The sequence below is a fragment of the Podarcis erhardii genome (genome assembly GCF_964252035.2).
Source record: "Podarcis erhardii genome assembly, chromosome: 7".
NCBI classification, from domain to species: Eukaryota; Metazoa; Chordata; class Lepidosauria; order Squamata; family Lacertidae; genus Podarcis; species Podarcis erhardii.
The window spans coordinates 29,107,560-29,127,779 of record NC_138511.1 but is presented as its reverse complement, the minus strand read 5'-3'; the positions used below and the strand labels follow the sequence as shown (position 1 = coordinate 29,127,779).

At 46.4% G+C, this 20,220-nt stretch overlaps 1 protein-coding gene across 6 annotated transcripts in view; it reads left to right on the top strand.

Annotated features, from left to right (window-relative positions):
• The window catches only part of KCNAB2 (potassium voltage-gated channel subfamily A regulatory beta subunit 2), a 120,910-nt gene that overhangs the window by 9,297 nt on the left and 91,393 nt on the right, over window positions 1-20,220 (top strand). Inside the window, exon 1 of one of the 6 annotated variants that reach the window (XM_081871192.1) lies at window positions 12,113-12,302. The exons of 4 other annotated variants lie outside the window; for them this stretch is intronic. The gene's annotated coding sequence lies outside the window, so the exon portion shown is untranslated. Of the gene's footprint in view, window positions 1-12,112; window positions 12,303-12,337; window positions 12,663-20,220 lie in introns of those variants that run through there. One more of the 6 variants, XM_081871191.1, reaches the window with a different exon arrangement.

Genomic DNA, 20,220 nt, shown 5'->3' with positions numbered 1-20,220 from the left:
AGGGGAAGTTGATTGGGGGGAAATGTGATTATTCGCCAAAGAATGCTTACCAAAATGCACACTAAAATCCTGATGAGTAAAGTATGTGGGTGCATAAATCTCTCTTTCCCTTTCCTTCCTCCCTGTGGAGTCTTCTGTCTCTGACATTTTGAAAGCTGTTGCTCATTTTGAGTCCAATGCCTAGATCTCCTCTATGCCAATTTTGCTGGCACCAGACCTCTCTTTCTGTTATGAGTGAATTTGTTTAATTAGGAATAACTTGGGCATGTTTGTAGACTGAGATAATGACTTTAAAAAAAAATCAGTTAACTGCTTGGGTTTTCAAGGACTTATTTGACCTGTCATTTTTATTCATTGCTGTTGCTATTATATTTAGCATTTATTGTACTGCAGGGACAGACAACCTGCTCTTCTCCAGATGTTGGATTCCAGTTCCAGTCAGCCCCAGCTGTTCAGGGTAATGCAACTACAGTCCATCAACATCTGGAGAGGACTAGGTTGGCTGCCCATGATCCAGTGCTTTAGCATGCTCACATAAAGTTATCAAAATAAAACTGAATAACAACCCTGTAAGGGAGACTAATGCTGTTGTGCTGTTTTACATTGCAGTGGGGAGGCAGTTCTCATAAGAGTGTCAAGATTCAAACCAGGGACTTATGATTGCATTTAAATCAGTATTTCCCAAACTTAAAGGTAAAGGGACCCCTGACCATTAGGTCCAGTCGTGGCTGACTCTGGGGGTTGCGGCGCTCATCTCGCTCTATAGGCCAAGGGAGCCGGCATACAGCTTCTGGGTCATGTGGCCAGCATGACTAAGCCACTTCTGGCGAACCAGAGCAGCGCACGGAAATGCCATTTACCTTCCCGCCAGAGCGGTACCTATTTATCTACTTGCACTTTGACGTGATTTCGAACTGCTAGGTTGGCAGGAGCAGGGACCGAGCAACGGGAGCTCACCCCATTGCGGGGATTCGAAACGCCAACCTTCTGATCAGAAAGTCCTAGGCTCTGTGGTTTAACCCACAGATACAGGTCCCCAAATGGATGTTTGGGTTTGAGGTGGGTTCAGATCTAGAAAGGTTGAGGAGTACTGGGGTATACAGCACAGACCTAAATGGACCACTGATCTCAGAGATGCCAACTTTAATAAAATATGGGAGGGCAGGTAAGCCCTGCCCCGCATAATCGATCACATGACACAGTGTGTGCACACCATTTGAATGGCAATGCCTATCAACTTTGAGGGGGCCTAGCCCCCCTCATATATTTTATTGGGGGGGGGAGCTCTGGAAGCCTCTAAGAGTTGGCTCCTATGAATGGCCTTACTGGGCGTCACGGGCTTCCTATCTAATCTGTCCTGAGATGAAAGGCAGGAAATAAATCTTGTAAATAAAATTAACAAACAATCTGATAAGTGAGATGAGATACTGGGGATTTGGGGTGGAAATGACTCGGTTCATCTTGGGAATCGTGATACGGAGAAATGGGAAAGCTGAGTGTAGTCAGCTGTGTACCCAGGAAAGCTGATTTCAGCAAATTTAAAGAAATACTGGGTCAGATCCCATGGGTGGAATTACTCAAAGGGAGGGAGTCAGAGATGGGTGTGAGTTTCTTTGAAGGCACAATTGCAAAGCTTTCCAATGCACAAAAATTAGGGAGGCAGCTAAATCCGGGGGGGGGGGGGAGGGAGAGACATGTGCCCCTCCAGATAATGTTGGACTCCAACTCCCATTGTCCCTGACCACTGACTATTTGTGTTGGGGGTATGGAGAACCACAGATGTTATGCCCCTGAATTAAATTAATTAAATGCAGAGCATTTTCTTCACTGGGTGCCACTGCCATTCTAAGAGAACAAAGCAGAAGTTCGTGGTGAGAAGTTCTTATTCTAGAAAAAAATAGCACTGCAGGTAACTAACATAAGGAGAGCAAAGGAACCTGAATTATACTAGGTCAGGCCGTTGATCCATCTTGCTCAGTATTATCTACTCTGAGAGCTATCACCTCTCCGGAGTCTCAGGCAGAGAAGTGTCTTTCCCATCATGAGATGGCTTTTAATGGGAAGTGCCAGATATTGAACTTGGGACCTTCTGCATGCAAAACTGATGCTCTCATTAGAATATAAGAAGACTCTGCTGGATCAGGCCAGTGGCCCACCTTGCTCAGTGCCCTGTTCCCACAGTAGCCACCCTATGGGAAACTCAAGCAGGACCCGAGCAATAGAGCAGTTCCCTGCTAGCAGTTGAGCTAGGACCCCCCCCTACACCCCTCACAAGCTCACCTGATCCTCCACATAATTGCAGTGCCTGTGACCCTTAAAAGGCAGCGGGTAACTGTGCGTGCGTGCGGCTGTGTGAGAATGCCAAATGTTCCCTGGCTCCAGAGTCGCCAGGGGCCTGTCCGCTGAGTCATCCAGGTGCCAAAGTCCCTGCTGAAGCATAATGGGAAATTCTTGCTGAGTTGCTGCGTTTGGTGCTGATTGGGAGCAGAGCAAAAAGCTCTGCTGGAGCAGCTCAGCTGGTGCAATTTGCTAGTGCGGAACGGGAAGAATTGGCCTTGCAGCATTAATGCTCCGGTTATCAGAATGCTCAGGGGTGGGGGTGGGGAGCTTCTGCACTTTCCGCTTCCCAAAGTAGTGTACGTCTCTCCTCCCCCCCACCTACCAGGTGAAAAGTAGCACAGCCAACGGCTAAGGGAGCTGGGCATGTTTAGCCTGGAGAAGAGGAGGTTAAGGGGTGATATGATAGCCATGTTCAAATATATAAAAGGATGTCACATAGAGGAGGGAGAAAGGTTGTTTTCTGCTGCTCCAGAGAAGCGGACACGGAACAATGGTTCCAAACTACAAGAAAAAAGATTCCACCTAAACATTAGGAAGAACTTCCTGACAGTAAGAGCTGTTCGACAGTGGAATTTGCTGCCAAGGAGTGTGGTGGAGTCTCCTTCTTTGGAGGTCTTTAAGCAGAGGCTTGACAACCATATGTCAGGAGTGCTCTGATGGTGTTTCCTGCTTGGCAGGGGGTTGGACTCGATGGCCCTTGTGGTCTCTTCCAACGCTATGATTCTATGATTCTATGTTTGGCAGATGGACAGTAAGAACATAAGAAGAGCCTGCTGGATCAGGCCAAAGGGGGCCTATCTAGTCCTGCTTCCTCTTCTCACAGCAGCTGACCAGATGCCCCAATGGGAAACCCGCAAGCAGAACCTGAGAGCCAGAACACTCTCCCTGTGTCTTCCAGCAAATGTTATTCAGAAGCAGATCTGGCCCACCCATGAGGCAAGGTGAGGTGACTGCCTCAGGCAGCAGAATCCACAGAGGCAGCAGATCTGGCCTCCAAGGAATGCATCGTTTGATGCTAATAATAATAATAATAATAATAATAATAATAATAATAATAATAATAATAATAATTTATTTATATCCCACCCTCCCCAGCCGAAGCTGGGCTCAGAGCGGCTAACAACAATAAAAGTAACGCAGCATTCTAAAATCAATTCAAAATCAAATTAATGGCAACCATTGGGCTAGAGTTTTGTGAGGATTACCAAAGGAGGGGGTCAGCTGTCTTGCAGGCCCTGCAGAAAGATGTCAAGTCCCGCAAGGCCCTAGTCTCTTGTGACAGAGCGTTCCACCAGATCGGGGCCACTGCTGAAAAAGCCCTGGCTCTGGTTGAGGCCAGCCTAACCTCCTGTGTCCTGGGACCTCCGAGATGTTTTTGTTTGAAGTCCGTAAGGTCCTCCGTGGGACATACCAGGAAAGGCGGTCCCGTTGGTACGAGGGTTCTAGGCCGTATAGGGCTTTAAAGGTTAAAACCAGCACCTTAAACCTGATCCTGCCACTGCTGTGGCATGCTCCTTAGAGACAAGATCTGCCGTCTCCTCAGCAGGCCCCACCCCAAGGCCACTTCTACAGCGGCCTCTTGGTGAATAGTAGGCACTGCCGGTCTCCTCCCACCCTTGTTCCCGGTATAGATCTTTATTCCCCACCTTGTTTCTGATGTAGATCTTCACTCACCCCATCTTCCCTGGAATGGGAACACCATTTTGTGGTTCGCCTTAGGCACCAAAATGTCTTGGGCTGGCCCTGTTCAAAATCATCACAGCCTCTGACTGGAGGCAGAGCATTGCCAACCCAGCTAGTAGCCATCAGCTCTCTCTCTCCTGCATAGATTTGTCTAAAGCTTTTAAACTCTTTTAAAGCTATCCAAAATTGGTGGCCATCACAACCTCCTGCAGGGAGTGACTTCCATAGGTGAACGTCAAGAAAGGCTTTCTTTTATCTGCCCGGAATCTTCCGACATTCAGCTTCATTAGATGTCCACAAGTTCTAGTAATGGAGAAAAGCCTCTCTGTAGCCACTTTCTCCATGCCATTCATAATTTTATAAACTTCTATCAGAAGAACGTAAGTCCACAAGAAGAGTGTGCTGGATCAGACCGGTGGCCCACCTTGTCCATCATCGTATTCTCTCTTTTTTTTTTAATATTTATTAATGGTTTTTTTAAAAAATTACAACATAATAAACAAAACATACAAAAAATCACATTTTATAACATATTTTCTTATCCTTTTTGGACTTCCTCACATCTCCCGCTCCTACATTCCAAAATATAAAAATTAATCCAGCAATTTATCACCTTATCCCCACCTTATCTAGCTTTCCAATGTTATATCTTGAATTTTAGATATATTCATTTGACTTTTTAAAACTTTTAGTTTAGCCTAATCATTATCTAAAAGTTGATTTTTTCCTAAATTTAACTTATCTTCATAGTTCACTTTATCTAATTCAATGGTGCCAAATTGTTTGTGATCAAGCATCCTCCTTAACATTCATACAGTTTACAATATTTTTGCAAATAGTCCTTAAATTTCTTCCAGTCTTCTTCCACCGTCTCCTCTCCCAGGTCTCGGATTCTGCCAGTCATCTCAGCCAGTTCCATATAGTCTATCAGTTGCATCTGCCATTCTTCCAGTGTGGGTAGATCCTGGGTTTTCCAATGCTTAGCAACGAGTATCCTTGCTGCTGTTGTTGCATACATAAAAAATGTTCGATCATTCTTTAACACCCTCTGGCCAACAATGCCCAAAAGGAAGGCCTCTGGTTTATTAGGGAAGGTATACTTAAATACCTTTTTCAGCTCATTATATATCATTTCCCAGAAGGCCTTAACCCTAGGGCAGGTCCACCAGAGGTGAAAGAACGTTCCTTCACTTTCCTTACATTTCCAACACTTATTATCAGACAAGTGGTATATTTTTGCAAGTTTGACTGGGGTCATGTACCATCTATATATCATTTTCATTACATTTTCTTTCAAAGCATTACATGCAGTGAAATTCAGCCCAGTAGTCCATAACTTTTCCCAGTCCTCAAACATAATATTATACCCAATGTCCTGTGCCCACTTTATCATAGCCGATTTAACCATTCCATCTTGTGTGTTCCATTTTAACAGCAAGTTATACATTCTTGAGAGTACCTTAGTCTTAGGCTCTAACAGTTCTGTTTCTAACTTCAATTTTTCCACCTGGAATCCTAACTTTTTATCAAGTTTAAAAACTTCTTTAATCTGAGCATAGTGTAACCAATCTCGCACTTTGTCTTTCATTTTCTCCTGACTCTGCAATTTCCAATTATCTCCATCTTTTTCTAATATTTCCCAATACTTCGGCCATTTGGCCTCCATATTGAGTCTTTTCCAGGCCTTAGCTTCCAATGGTGAAAGCCACCTTGGAGTTTTGTTTTCCAATAAGTCTTTGTATTTTGTCCAGACATTAAACACTGCTTTTCTGACAATATGGTTCTTGAAATTCTTATTAATCTTAACCTTGTCATACCATAAATATGCATGCCAACCAAACGCATTGTCAAAACCTTCCAAATCTAGTACATCAGTGTCTTCGAGAAGCAGCCAATCTTTCAACCAGCAGAAAGCTGCTGATTCATAATACAGCCTTAAGTCTGGCAGGGCAAAGCCCCCTCTTTCTTTCGCATCAGTTAATATCTTAAACTTAATTCTGGGCTTTTTGCCCTGCCAGACAAATTTAGAAATATCTCTCTGCCACTTCCGGAAACACTCTGTTTTGTCCACAATCTGTAATGTTTGAAATAAAAAAAGCATTTTCGGCAATACATTCATCTTTACAGCAGCAATTCGGCCTAACAAGGAAAGTTTCAATCTTGTCCAACTTTCTAAGTCTCTCTTGATTTCTGCCCAGCATTTCTCATAATTATCTTTGAATAGACTCAAATTTTTTGCTGTTATATTTACCCCTAGGTATTTTACTTTTTTAACCACGTTCAGCTCTGTCTCTTTCTGAAACCGTTCTGACTCTGTAACTGTCAAATTTTTCCCCAATACCTTAGTTTTCTGCTTATTTAACTTAACTCCCGCTACCCGACCAAACTCTTGAATCAATTGTAATACTTTTTTTGTACTAGATTCTGGCTCCTGAAGGGTCAAAACTAGATCATCTGCAAACGCTTTAAGTTTATATTGCTTCGCTCCGACCTGAATACCTTCCACCAGCTGGTCCCCTCTGATCATGTTCAAGAGCACCTCCAGAACAGAAATAAATAACAGTGGTGAAATCGGGCAGCCTTGTCGTGTTCCTTTTTCAATTGTGAACTCTTCTGTAATCACATTGTTAACTATCAGTTTAGCCTTTTGTTCTGAATAAATTGCGTCAATCCCATTCCCAAAACTCCGTCCCACCCCCATCCCTTCCAAATTTCCAAGAAATATTATCAAAGGCTTTCTCCGCATCTATAAAAATTAAAACTGCTTTTGTGTTGATATTTGTTTGCAAAAGTTCCAAAATGTCAATTATGTTCCTTGTGTTAGCAAACAAATGTCTTCCTCATCATCGTATTCTCTCTATGACCACCCAGATGCCCCACAATGGGAAAACCAGAAGGTAGGACCCAAACTCAAGAGTAATCTCCCCTCTTGCGGTCAAGTCTCCTTACTTACCTTATCTCTAAATGAAGAAGTCCCAAACATTTATACAGTGGTACCTCGGGTTACATATGCTTCAGGTTACAGACGCTGCTAACCCAGAAATAGTACCTCAGGTTAAGAACTTTGCTTCAGGTTGAGAACAGAAATCATGCTCTGGCGGCGCGGCGGCGGCAGGAGGCCCCATTAGCTAAAGTGGTGCTTCAGGTTAAGAACAGTTTCAGGTTAAGAACAGAGTTCTGGAACAAATTAAGTACTTAACCCGAGATACCAATGTACAGTGCCATTCAGAAGCCTCCTAATTTTAGTACACGGACTGACCCTCAAGATGAACTGTAGGATTATAACGCTTCAGACGCAGCAGCTTGTTTTGGAGCATACACTCCTCCTCTGTACAGTAATAGGAAGAAAGCTTTTTCGGGGGGGGCAGGGAACAAGGCACACAACACTTTTCAGCTCAGCACCTGTCATTGCCCTGCTTCGCATGCCATGTTACACCATAGCTAACATGTAGCCATGGTTTAATGGGAACTAGTAGCATGTTTGTGCAGGCTGCTCAAAAGGCCACCGCGCTTTGCTCATTCCCCACCCCTGGCCATGCCAGGAGCAACAAAACACAAACCTGGGCTTGTCATGTTCACCCCAAAGTGGGCCCCAGGGGAATGATCCTTTTTCTCAGCTGGGATGGATGGTTGGGTGACAAAGGCTCTGTGTGTGTGTGTGTGTGTGTGTGTGTGTGTGTGTGTGTGTGTAGCTAGAGAGAGAAAGAGACAGAGATCTTGACGTTTGCGTGTCTAGACTATAAACCCTAGAGGTTTTATTACAACCAACAATGTATTAAGTTCTGTTAAAATAAATAAATAAAAGGTAAGAGCTGTATCCACTGCTTCACCTACACCTCTGAGAGCCAGTGTGGTGTAGTGGTTAAGAGCGGTAGACTCGTAATCTGGTGAACTGGGTTCAATTCCCTGCTCCTCCACATGCAGCTGCTGGGTGACCTTGGGCTAGTCACACTTCTCTGAAGTCTCTCAGCCCCACTCACCTCACAGAGTGTTTGTTGTGGGGGAGGAAGGGAAAGGAGAATGTGAGCCGCTTTGAGACTCCTTCGGGTAGTGATAAAGCGGGATATCAAATCCAAACTCTTCTTCTTCTTCTTCTTCTTCTTCTTCTTCTTCTTCTTCTCTGGACTGCACCCACCACTGACATTCTCCGCCAGGAGGCAGTGATGGCCACCAACTTGGATGGTTTTAAAAGAGCACTGGGCAAATTCACGGAGGAGAGGGCTACCCATGGCTACTAGCGACAATGGCTATGCTCTACCTCCACAGTTGGAGGCAGTAATGTCAGATGCTGGAAACCACAGGAGGGAGAGAGTGATCTTATGCTGGACTAGAGGAGCCATTGGCCTGATCCAGCAGGCTCTTCTTAAGTGCCACCCCCTCTCAAGATTGCCCACAACAGAATGTGGCTTTTGGTCTGAAAAAGGCTCCCCTCCGCTGGACATAGCCAGTGAGACAGATGTGGCAACAGAACCTGGTTTTTCTTCCCTGCCTCTCAGGATTTGGCGGAGAGGCTTGACAACCTTGTGAGCAGCTGACAGACTGCAGAGTGTTAAATGCACCCTCTTGCATCTTGGGAATTCCCCAAGGTGGCATGAGCTAAGGGTGTTGCTGAGTAACAGGTGCCCACAGGGACTTTCAAGACGGTCCAGTGTGTATTGTGCCGGCTGGCAGGGATCCCAGCTTCCCAAGAGGCGGGAAGCAGGTCATGGCTTAGGCATCCATTTGGGCAAATGGCAAAGCAATGGTAGCTATTTCCCTTATCCAGCTTCTATGTTCTCCTTATCTTATGTCTTGGAATTCATCACTTTGATCAAAAGACAAGCAGAGAGAGGAGGAGTTGGTGACTCTGGTGGTGGAGCAAATCTCCACTTGGTGTCTTCTAGGCCCTTGTCTAGTTATCTTCATCAACATCCTCTCCAGGCCACCAAAAAGGACTCCCACATTCTCTGAGCTTCTAACCTCTTTATGTAAACACTCGGCTTGGAAGATTTCACCGTCCATCAATATAATTGCTTTCCGCTACCCCCAGCAGAGAGAGTTGGCCCACAGTGAAGCTGCTACACCTCTTGCCTTGAAGTCAAGAGCAATTTAATTACTTGGCCATTTTTTCTCTTCCAAACCACTTGGAGGAACCGTTGGGCAGTGGCAAAGGAAGTGGAAGGCAATTAGCAGGGAGCAGATAGGTCTCACGTGTCGAAAGGTCTCTTGAGGTAGAGAGCAGTGTTGGCTCCAGGCCATTTTGCCTCTTTGCTTGAAGGCTGGTGTAGTGTCAGAGCTGGCAAAAGGGGGTTGTAGCAGCAAGGTCACATGAGGTGAGGCAAGATGTCCCCAGAAAATAGGAGTGAGCCTGGTGGAGAATGCAGCCGAAAGGGCATCATTCTCCTCAGATGCTGGTTGCTGGTGGATCAGAACACAAGAAGAGCATGCTGGATCAGGCCAATGGCCCATCGAGTCCAGCATCCTGTTTTCACAGTGGCTGACCAGATACCCCAATGGGAAGCCCGCAACAAGTATTCAGACACAAGAGGATTCTCCCCTCCTGCAGTTTGCATCAAATAGTACTCAGAAGCATTGCTGCCTCCAGTCATGGAGACAGAGCACAGCCATCATGACTGGTAGCCACTGATATGCTCCATGAATTTGTCCAGTCCTCCTTTAAAGCCATACAAGTTGGTAACCATCACTTCCTCTTGTAGGAGGGAGTTCCACAGTTTAACTATGTGCTGCACGAAGAAGTCTTTTCTTTTATCTGTCTTGAACCTTCTGACATTCAGCTTCATCAGATGTCCCCAAGTTCCAGTGCTATGAGAGAGGGAGAAAAACTTTTCTCTATCCACTTCTTCCATGCCATGTATAATTTTAGGTACTTCTGTCATGTCACCTTTTACCCTTTCTCTAAACTAAAAAGTCCTATATGCATGCTGAGCAATGGTTTCCTCCAAACAGGATAGTCACCACGTTGTGGAAAGGTCAGAAGAGGTTGGGCGTTCCAGCTCCTTTTGCTAAGCCCCTTAGGGAATGAACTTAGCTCTACAGTCCCAGGTTCAAATGCAGCTAGGGCTGGGGGAGAATCTCTGGAAAGCCTCTGCTAGTCAGCGTGAGGAATACTGGCTCAGTATAACAGCCTCCTGTCTTCACCTTAAGAGGTAAAGGTACCCCTGATGGTTAGGTCCAGTTGCGGACGACTCTGGGGTTGCGGCGCTCATCTCGCTCTATAGGCCGAGGGAGCCGGCATTTGTCTGTAGACAGCTTCTGGGTCATGTGGCCAGCATGACTAAGCCGCTTCTGGCAAACCAGAGCAGCGCACGGAAACGCCGTTTACCTTCCCACTGGAGCGGTACCTATTTATCTACTTGCACTTTGATGTGCTTTTGAACTGCTAGGTCGGTAGGAGCAGGGACCGAGCAACGGGAGCTCACCCCGTCACAGGGATTCAAACCGCCGACCTAATCAGCAAGCCCTAGGCTCTGTGGTTTAGACCACAGCGCCACACGCGCTTAGGACCTAGCAATACAAAAGTGGGATTGTTAAAAGCCAGTTGTCTGGAGGCGAGTGAGTACCACTGCAGCAGGTAGCACCATCGTCACCATCATGATCGATGATGATGCGGTAGTATAGTCCAGAGTTAGTTGGCTACAATCCTAAGCAGCTTACATGCAAGACCTAGCCTAGAGTCAGGTGCTTTATACGACCAAGTGGATCTCCATTGGTCCCTGGAGTCACCTGACCTCTGCTAAGCTGCAGTGCACCCCACTGACCATCCACAATGGTGGTGCTAAAGAGCAATGGAGAGCAACCCAAAAGCTCTGCTACTACTGTGGCACTGAAAGTACCAGGAAAAGACCTGCTAGGCTGGGAGGGGAAGTTAATTTGGTCTGCAATCTTTTGCCTACACATGGCAGTAAATCTCTTGGAGCATGGTGGGACTTACCTCTGAGCAAACAGGTATAAGGATTTTGCTGCATGGGTGACTTTTTCCCAAGGAATTTTATCTTTGTGGATACAAACATCCTGATCTGCACCTCTTGGGCTAATGTGCAGACCAGAGTTGAGGCACCCAGCAGATTTCATGCTTCTGTTAATTGTCATTGGTAGCTTAAATCTAGCAAAATATGGATTTTGCATGTGTCTTTTGAAAGGGAAACATGCGTTTAAATGCTTTTAAAAAAAAACTACACGTTTGCATTCATATTTTGAGATTTCTGTTGTTTTTCACGGAAAGGAAATGTGCGAGTTGCTCACTTTGTTTTCAAGTGTTTTTATTTAATTCGACCATTTATATGCCACTTAATTGCAGTACAGTATGGGAGAAGTAAACAAAATGAAACTAAACAGGAGTTAAAACTATAAAACCAGAATTCAGTTAAAATGCCTGCTGGTGTGTGTGTGTGTGTGTGTGTGTGTTCCGTAAGTGCTAGAGGTTTAACAGGGCAAGGGTCTGTTTGGCCTCAGCTGGAAGGGGGTGCCATAAAACTGGACCCAGCACAGCTCCTGGTTGCTACAAACCATGCATCCAAGCCATGGGGTACCACTAATTGTGACTTCCCCGAAGACCTCACTGATCAAGTAGTGATATAATGGATCAAGCAGTCTTTGAGGTATCCTGGACCCAAGTTGTTTGAATAAATAAATACTGTACAAGCACCTTGAACCTGGTGTTCTTTCCATCCCCTGTAGGTTGACCTTGCATGCAGGAGATTCCAAGCACAATCTCTGCCCAAGACCCTGGAGAAGCCCTTTGAGGCAGAGCAGACAGTTCTGGCAAGTTAGGCCAGTTGGACTGACTTGGACTTTGCCAAAAGTCAGTGGCTAGCCTGGAGATTTTTCTTGCCAGGAGTTTTACCTAAATCTGCCTCATCGGTAGGTTTAATCCCATTGTCCCTTGGCTTGTCTCCAGAGGATGGAGCCAACAGTGTCCTCTCTCCCTCTGCTCCCACATCCTCCGGATCTTCACCCTGAGATAAACCTGAACTTTTGGGAGCAGCTAACTGCTGCCACACACCCCCCGCCTGCCCACCCAACTCCCCATCACCTGACCATTGCGACACCTGTCTCGCAGCCGCACGGGAGTGGGGGGGGGGCTCTCCTTTTTGCCGTGTTCCGATGCCCACACAATTAATCAGCAGACGCCTCCGGAGCAAACCATCTCCACATTTAGCCGCAATCCGGGAGGAGTAGTGTGTCAGGAGGGGGGGGGGGGAGGCAGAATTTACAAAAACAGCATCAGCTGCCAATGCGATGGCTGGCAGAGCAGATTCCTGCTGACTCAGGCTTTGAAGGTACAAACGAGGCTGTTGCGGCAGTGAGAGAGAGGGAAGGGAGGGGGCTGCATCTCTCTTGCCCACGCACTGCCAAATGGATTTCGGCTCGTGTCTCTCTCTCTCTCTGCCCATACTAAATACATAAATAAGTGGCCTGTCTAGAACCTGGAAAGGAATGGGGTAGAAAGAGAACACCTTTCTCTGTTCTTTTTTTGCCCTGCCCTCCCCCCTCCCCAATTGCTCGTCCATCCAGCCGTCTGGCTTATTTCATTTTTTCCACCATGCCAGCTTGCTAGATCCATCGCCCGCGTCTCCTTTACTTTGCCGCTTGCTTTTTTTCTTGACTGCCGGTCTAGAAAAGAAGCGACAACATCTAAGGTAGGTGCGGTCTTTTCCCCCTCTCTGTCTCTCTCTTATTCCCTTTGACTTCTGGGGTGACCTCTCTCCCTCCCCTGTTTTGGAAGCTCTCTCCTCCGCCCGCCTCCCCAATTTCCTTTCTCTGCTGCAGGCGACGATTTCCCCTTGAGCTCACTTCTCTCTCCGGCAGATGCAGGGCGACAGGAAGCCCGGGTGTGTGCCCGGGTGCTTTTGCTGCGCTCTTGGGAAATCCTATGCATGTTTCATCAGAAAGAGCGTGTCCCGTTGGGTTCAAGGGAACTTACTCCCCTGGAAGCATGTATAGAGGGCTGCAGCCTCTGTGGGGCTTCTAGGAAGCAACCAAATAGGCAGAGGAGGCTAGCCTCTTTGAAATACAAAAGGCAGAACCCAAATAGTGGACTTGGCTTATTTTAGACTCTGAGGCTTAATGGATTTGGGGAGGGGGGTAGTGGTTTTGCTCTTTAACGAGTTTTCTTTTGCTTTCTCCAAAACATGCACTTGTGGACACACACACACACACACACATTCCCTGGAGTGCCCCCATAAAGTCCTTCCCCCATGGTACCACCAATAGCTGTTATTAACTCCTTCCCCCATTATTTTCTGCAGTCTGTGTTCCTTGCAGCATCAAACCCCACATTCTTTTAGGACCCTTGAAGAGGCGGAATGCGGGACCGATGTGCTGCCACAGGCAGAAGAAACCTCTCCTTTGTTGCAGCTCATAGTTTGTGGTTAATTCCCAGGCCCGTGTGTTTCCAGGTTGACCAGCTAATCGGCATAGCCGTTTCCATGGTATCTAGCTAGAAAAACTAGGCTGACCCTTTTTCTGGTGCAGGGAAAACAAAGTGGATTCTGTTTTGTTTTGTTTTGTTGTGGGGTTTTTTTTTAAAGGAAGGGGACATTTTAGCACACAGATTCTCCTCTGCCCTTTGTTCTCTCTGCTCTCTTGTGGTTTTCCTCCGGTGCTGCCAAAAGCTGAGGGTGGAAGTGAAGAAAGGACTGGGTTGAAATCAATCGGGGGGGGGGGGGAGACGCAGCTGCCTGAACATCACCTGCAGTGCATCTGGGAGGAGGGTGATCTGTCAGGCACAAGTGTTTCATCTCTGCCCTGAAATTAATTGCACTTTGAAAGGAAAAGGATAGGATGGGGAACAGCTAGGATTCTGTAACGCAAGGCAGCGGCGAAGGGAACTGCTGAGCAGGGTTGGTGGCCCTGATTGCGGACGGGCAGCGGACGTCACAGTGCACCACTTTGAGAGAGGCTTCTGGCAAAGCGCTCGGTGGGACCAGTTTAGGGTGCAGGCAGGGCAGTGGGGAGCTGCGGGGGGTGACTGCGCCAACAAAAACAGGAAAAGAGCCATTTCCAGTTTTGGACTGTGGAATTCGCATGTTGCCATAGATCTGCTAAGGTCTGCCTGTTTCATTTCAGTACCCAGTTTTAGTTTTGAGCGCTGTTGGCTGTTTTAATCACAGCACAATATGAAATATAGGAAACTCCTTTCTACAGTGTAAAAGCATTCCTCTGTCTAGCTTAGTACTGGCTGCATGGACAGGCAGTGGCTCTCCAGGTTTTCGGATGGGGCTTTCCTGGTCCTACCTAGAGCTGCCAGGAACTCAACCTGGGACATTCTAAATTCTGTGTGATGGGTGGTGTGTATCCCTTTGTTTGCTTTTTGCTAACTGGAGGGGTTCTGAAAAAGGGGCTAGAGGAGGCTGCTAGATAGACCAGTGCTCTGAGCTCCGTGTGAACTTCCTTCTGTAAGCTGCAGTTGTTGCCAACACTCTGGCCACAGTCAAGGAGCAATGACTTCCTGATGTGCCCATGGGGAGAAAGCAGCTTTTCTTCCCACTTATTAAAATTCATGCTTCTGTAATTCCCAGCTTCTGCTAGATATTTTTGGCTTGGCTTGACGTCCCGCCATTTCTCAGCTCAGAGAAAATGAGTTTGCGATGGAACATCGGGGCATGCAAGAGAAATTTCTGCCTAGTGACATTTCAATTACACAGTTAGCCTCTTAGCCGGGAGGATGGGATAATTCTGTTGGGTACCAGTAGAAAGACAATTTCCCCACCCACCCTCTAATATTCAAGAGCAAAAGCAACCGTGAGGATAAAATAAGGAGCTGTAGGGAGGAGAGGGTGTCCTAATTATTCAATGGCATTTTAGAGACATGAAGAAAGTGAACATAACATAAAAAGAGCTTGCTGGATCAGGCCAATGGCCCATCTAGTCTAGCATCCTGTTCTCACACTGGCCAACCAGGTGCCCCCAGTGGGAAACCCATAAGCAGGATTCAAGCACAAGAGCCCTCTCCCCTCCTGTGGTTTCCAGCAACTGGTATTCCGAAGCATTGCTGCCTCCAGCTGTGTAGGCAGAGCATAGCCATCATGGCTACTACTGTTCACCATCCAAGTGGGTGACCATCGCTGCCTCCTGTGGCAGTGAGTTCCATAGATTAAACTAGGTGCTGCATGGAGAAGGACTTGCTTTTGTCTGTCCTGAATCTTCCAACATTCAGGTCCACAAGTTCTAGTGTTATGAGTGAGGGAGGAAAACCTTTTGTTGGTCTGTTTTCTCCATGCCAGGCGTAATTCTATAAACTTCCAATACGTGTCCTCTCTTCCTTATCTTTTCTATGAACTAATGAGTGTGGGTGTGAGTGTCTTCTAGCAACTCTAACCACCAGTAAGAAACTACATTTCCCATGATTCTTCAGCGGAAGCCGTAGCTTTTTCAAGTGGTGGGATATTGCTTTCAATATACAGTGGTACCTTGGGTTACAGACGCTTCAGGTTACAGACTCTGCTCACCCAGAAATAGTACCTTGGGTTAAGAACTTTGCTTCAGGATGAGAACAGAAATCGTGCAGTGGCAGCGCAGCGGCAGCGGGAGGCCCCATTAGCTAAAGTGGTGTTTCAGGTTAAGAACAGTTTCAGGTTGGGAACGGACCTCCAGAACAAATTAAGTTCTTAACCCGAGGTACCACTGTATAGGGCAAATGGGGCCAAAGTTTATGCTACCATTGAGCTGAAATCTTTACCCTGTTTTTTGTGGCATGACAGCACCCTAGAGATCTATCATGCCCGTCCTTCTCTTCTCCAGGAATGATTAACATGCCCAGATCTTTCACAGGACTAATGAACAGCAGTGGTGTAAAAAGGCATCTCCCCTGCTAGGGATCTTCAGGGAACGAATTGAAAAATAAAGCTGCCAATATATTAAAGCCGTTTTATAAATCTATAGTGCGACTGCGTTTGGACTACTGCGCACAGCTCTAGTCAAGGCACCTCAAAAAGGGTATTGTAAATTTGGAAAAGATTCAGAAAAAGGCAACCAAAATGATCTAGGGAGCAGGGAGAGAGCATAACCGTAGAATTGTAGAGTTGGAAGGGACCCTTGGGGTCATTTATTCCAACTCCCTGTAACTGAGGAATCTCAACCAAAGTGGAAGTTTGTAGAACTTTGCTTGGCATGAATAAAACAGAATATTCAGGGCACATAAAAAGAAAGGCCTTTTTCACACAGTGCAGAGTTCATCTATGGAACTTACTTCCACAGGAGGCAATGGGTGGCTTTTCTAAAAATTGATTTTTAAATTCAAGTAACGAAACATGCCCATACAAGGAAAATAGAGCTTCGTAGTTGTGCACAAAAGAAAGAAAACTCGGCTGGCTTTAAAAAAGAGGATTGGACAAATTCCTTGAGCAGAGGCTATTAGCCATGATGATTATGTTCTGCCTCCACTGTCAGAGGCAACAGTGCTTCTGAATACCAGTTGCTGGAAACTGCAAGAGAGGAGAGGGCTCTTGTGCTCAGGTCCTGCTTACAGGTTTCCCACTGGGGCTTCCGGTTGGCCTCTTGGAGAACAGGATGCTGGACCATTGACCTGATCCATCGGCTCCATTCTGATCCATTCTGATTTTCTTATCCCCCCCCCCCCCGTCCTGCCTGACCAACCACCCCCCAATCCCCACTCAAAGAATGTGCAGTACAGTGGTACCTCGGATTAAGAACTTAATTCGTTCTGGAGGTCTGTTCTTAACCTGAAACTGTTCTTAACTTGAGGTACCACTTTAGCTAATGGGGCCTCCCGCTGCCACTGCGCCGCTACCGCACAATTTCTGTTCTCATCCTGAAGCAGAGTTCTTAACCCAAGGTACTATTTCTGGGTTAGCGGAGTCTGTAACCTGAAGCATCTGTAACCCAAGGTACCACTGTATATTGTCAATATCTTTCTTAAAATACGGTGCCCAGAGCTGGGCACAGCTCTCCAGATTTCAGCCTGACTAGCACAGAACAGAGTGGAATTATTACTCCTTGTGAGCTGGACACTCTGCTTCTCTTAATGCAGTGAAGATTGCATTAGCTTGTTTAGCAGCAGCATCACACTGCTGGCTCCCATTCAGCTGGCAAAGAAAAGATTCTAATACCTTTGTTAAGTTTCCTCCTGTGAGCGAGGAATTGCATTAAGTATTCACATCCTGTGTAGGAGGTAAACCCCAAAAAAGTCTGGATGGCGTTGAATTGGACGCTGACTTTTCTCCATGCCAGCCTCCTCCCCGCTAGGGTCAGAATATAAAAATGGCTAGCAGTGAGCATGCTTTTGTCTCCATATTTGTTGCCTTGGGAAACTCTGCTTGGCAGAAGGAATCAGGCTTCATTTATATGCAAGCTACTGAAGCTTAGAGGCGGTTAATGTTTGGGACATGGGCAAGACGCACACAGAAGCAGGAGGGTAGCTGGGTACATTTACCCATGACTCAGACGGCTAAGCCAGCTGGGGGGGAGAGGGTGCCACCAGGGGCCTGCCAGAATTACACTGCCATGCCAAGAATTCACCGTGCCAGCTGACCAGGGACTCCTGCCCCAAGCCTCATACAAGCTCTGCAGGGGTCTCCCCCAAAATCCCTAACTCATTCCTTCCCACCACTCGCTGCTCCCTTGGACAGGAGATAGTTTGGGTGAGTACAGTGGTACCTCGGGTTAAGTACTTAATTCGTTCCGGAGGTCCGTTCTTAACATGAAACTGTTCTTAACCTGAAGCACCACTTTAGCTAATGGGGCCTCCCGCTGCTGCCGTGCCGCCGGAGCACAATTTCTGTTCTCATCCTGAAGCAAAGTTCTTAACCCAAGGTACTATTTCTGGGTTAGCGGAGTCTGTAACCTGAAGCGTCTGTAACCTGAAGTATATGTAACCCAAGGTACCACTGTACCTGTTTCTCTCTTGAAAAATACCCCAAACAACATCCCAATCTCTGCCAAGCAGGGTCTGTGCTCCTCTGAAGAACTGAAGACACGGCAGAGGCTGTTGTAGCTTTAAGGAAATACGATTTAGTCACCTATTTACACCTGAATTTAGATGGAGGGAGTCCAGATCTTGCAGCATGGTCATCTCAAGGCGATCTTGTTCTCCACAGCAGAGCAGCACTGGAGTCCAAGGCATCTCCAAGTTTCGGGCTGGGAAAGAACTTTTAGCAGTCAAGAGTAGATCAAATAGACTGATATGAGACAGGTTCATTGTGTTTTAAGTTTTGGAGGGTCAGTCTGGATGGTGCCCGTGGGCCCCTTCCAAACCTGTGACCCTGCGTAGGTGAGCGTAGACTCTGTAAGAGCAAACCAGCCCAACCAGACCCTGGCCAGTTCAGTACTGTCATTTACGTTAGAAAGATGTTGAAGATTTGACGTTTTCATCCCCAAAAAGTGAGTTTCTACTGAAATGAGACTGCATTTTAATGTTCTAGTCTAATCTTGTTTTTAAGTTATATTTTAATCAATTGTTTTATGCCTGATGTTAGCCGCCCTGAGCCTGGTCTTGGCTGGGGAGGGCGGGGTATAAATAAAACTTCTTCTTCTTCTTCTTCTTCTTCTTCTTCTTCTTCTTCTTCTTCTTCTTCTTCTATCTGTTGCCATAGAGATAATTGGGGGGTAACTCTCCCCACCTAATGGTGTTCCAGATGTTCCGTGCGTGATTTTTGGTTGATGTTGGAAGATGGAGGGCAGGCCTTGCTCTGTACTGGACCCAAAGAACTGTGACTTGGTGCTTCTCTGGAAACTGAATGAGGAAGCAAAGTCGGTTGAAGGTATTAAAGCTGTGAGCCCATCCCTCCAAGGCTCAGCTTCTATATATGTGCTAATAAAACCATTCGTACTAAAGACACCACAGTCTCCACCAACCTTCATTCCAAGAAACACTCGCCACTTGGAGATTGCGGTTTGTGCAACAATATGTCCCTATCCTGGAGTGAACTCAGAAAGAACACTGTCTCTGTGAGTCTCTTTTTCCATGACGCCTTTCAACCCAGGGCGTCTTCGCCGCTCCCTCTCCTTGGCCTAAAGACCCCTCTCTCTGAGGGAGCTGTAGCCATGCTGGATTTCCTTGGCAGAAGCTTTTAACCTGATGAAACTGAAGCTGGCCGTAATGGCCTTAAAATCAGGATGCTGAGAAACTTGAAGCTCCCGGGTCAGCAGAGGCAAACTTTACCCACCATTCATACTTAATGTGCAGGAAACTAATGACTGGTTGTAAACTGCCTGGATTCCTCGCCCCCCCCCCTCTTTTTATGAACAGTGGTATCTAATTATTTTCATAAACACAGACCCTCCAAGTGCCCCTTGGATTTACAGAAGCCGTCCTGGTTTCTGATTTGATTCTAGATAGTCCCGCTTTTCCTTAGGACGTCCCTATTTTCATCAGAGAAAGCTTGGAGGGTATGGAGTCACGCGACCCCCGAGCCAAGGAGATAAGTAACTATCCAACCTTTAGAAGACACCTGAAGGCAGCCCTGTATAGTTTTATTATGTTTTTATATATGTCGGATGGGCAGGGTATAAATAATAATGAGAAACTAAATGTGTTGGGGTGGGTGGGTTATTGGCTTGTTCTTGTTTTTATTTCCATTATATATTTTGTGTTTTTACGTTGCGATTTTATGTTGTGAACCGCCCCGAGACCTGCGGAGATAGGGCAATATACAAATATTAATTATAACAATAATACTAGTATAATAGTGTTCGAAAATGAGCAGGGGCCAGATAAAATTTGGGTGAAATTCTCATGGACAGTGTGTGTGTGTTTTTGTGTAGATACAGCATGGTTTATTTTCCAGGTGGCAAAGCAAGTGGTATACAGGAGCATTGCAGCCTCCAACCATAGAGGCAGAACATATCCATTGTCTTTATCCAGTCCTCTTTTCAAGCCATCCACGTTGGCGGCCATCACTGTGCCATAGTTTTAATATGCCCTGCATGAAGAAGTCCTTTCTTTTATCTGTCCTGAAACTTCCAACAGGCTCTGCTCGGCCTCCATAACTGGAGGCAGCAATGCTCCTAAAGACCAGCTGCTGGAAACCACAGGAAGAGAGAGGAGTCTTGTGTTCGAATCCTGCTTGTGGGCTTCCCCCAGGCATCTGGTCAGCCACTGTGAGAACAGGAGGCTGGACTAGATGGGCCATTGGCCTGACCCAGCAGGCTCTCCTTGCATTCTTAAAAGCTCCCCTGTGCGGTTTACCAATAAATTGATACAAACAAAACTTAACACTATGAAGTGTGGCCCCTCCA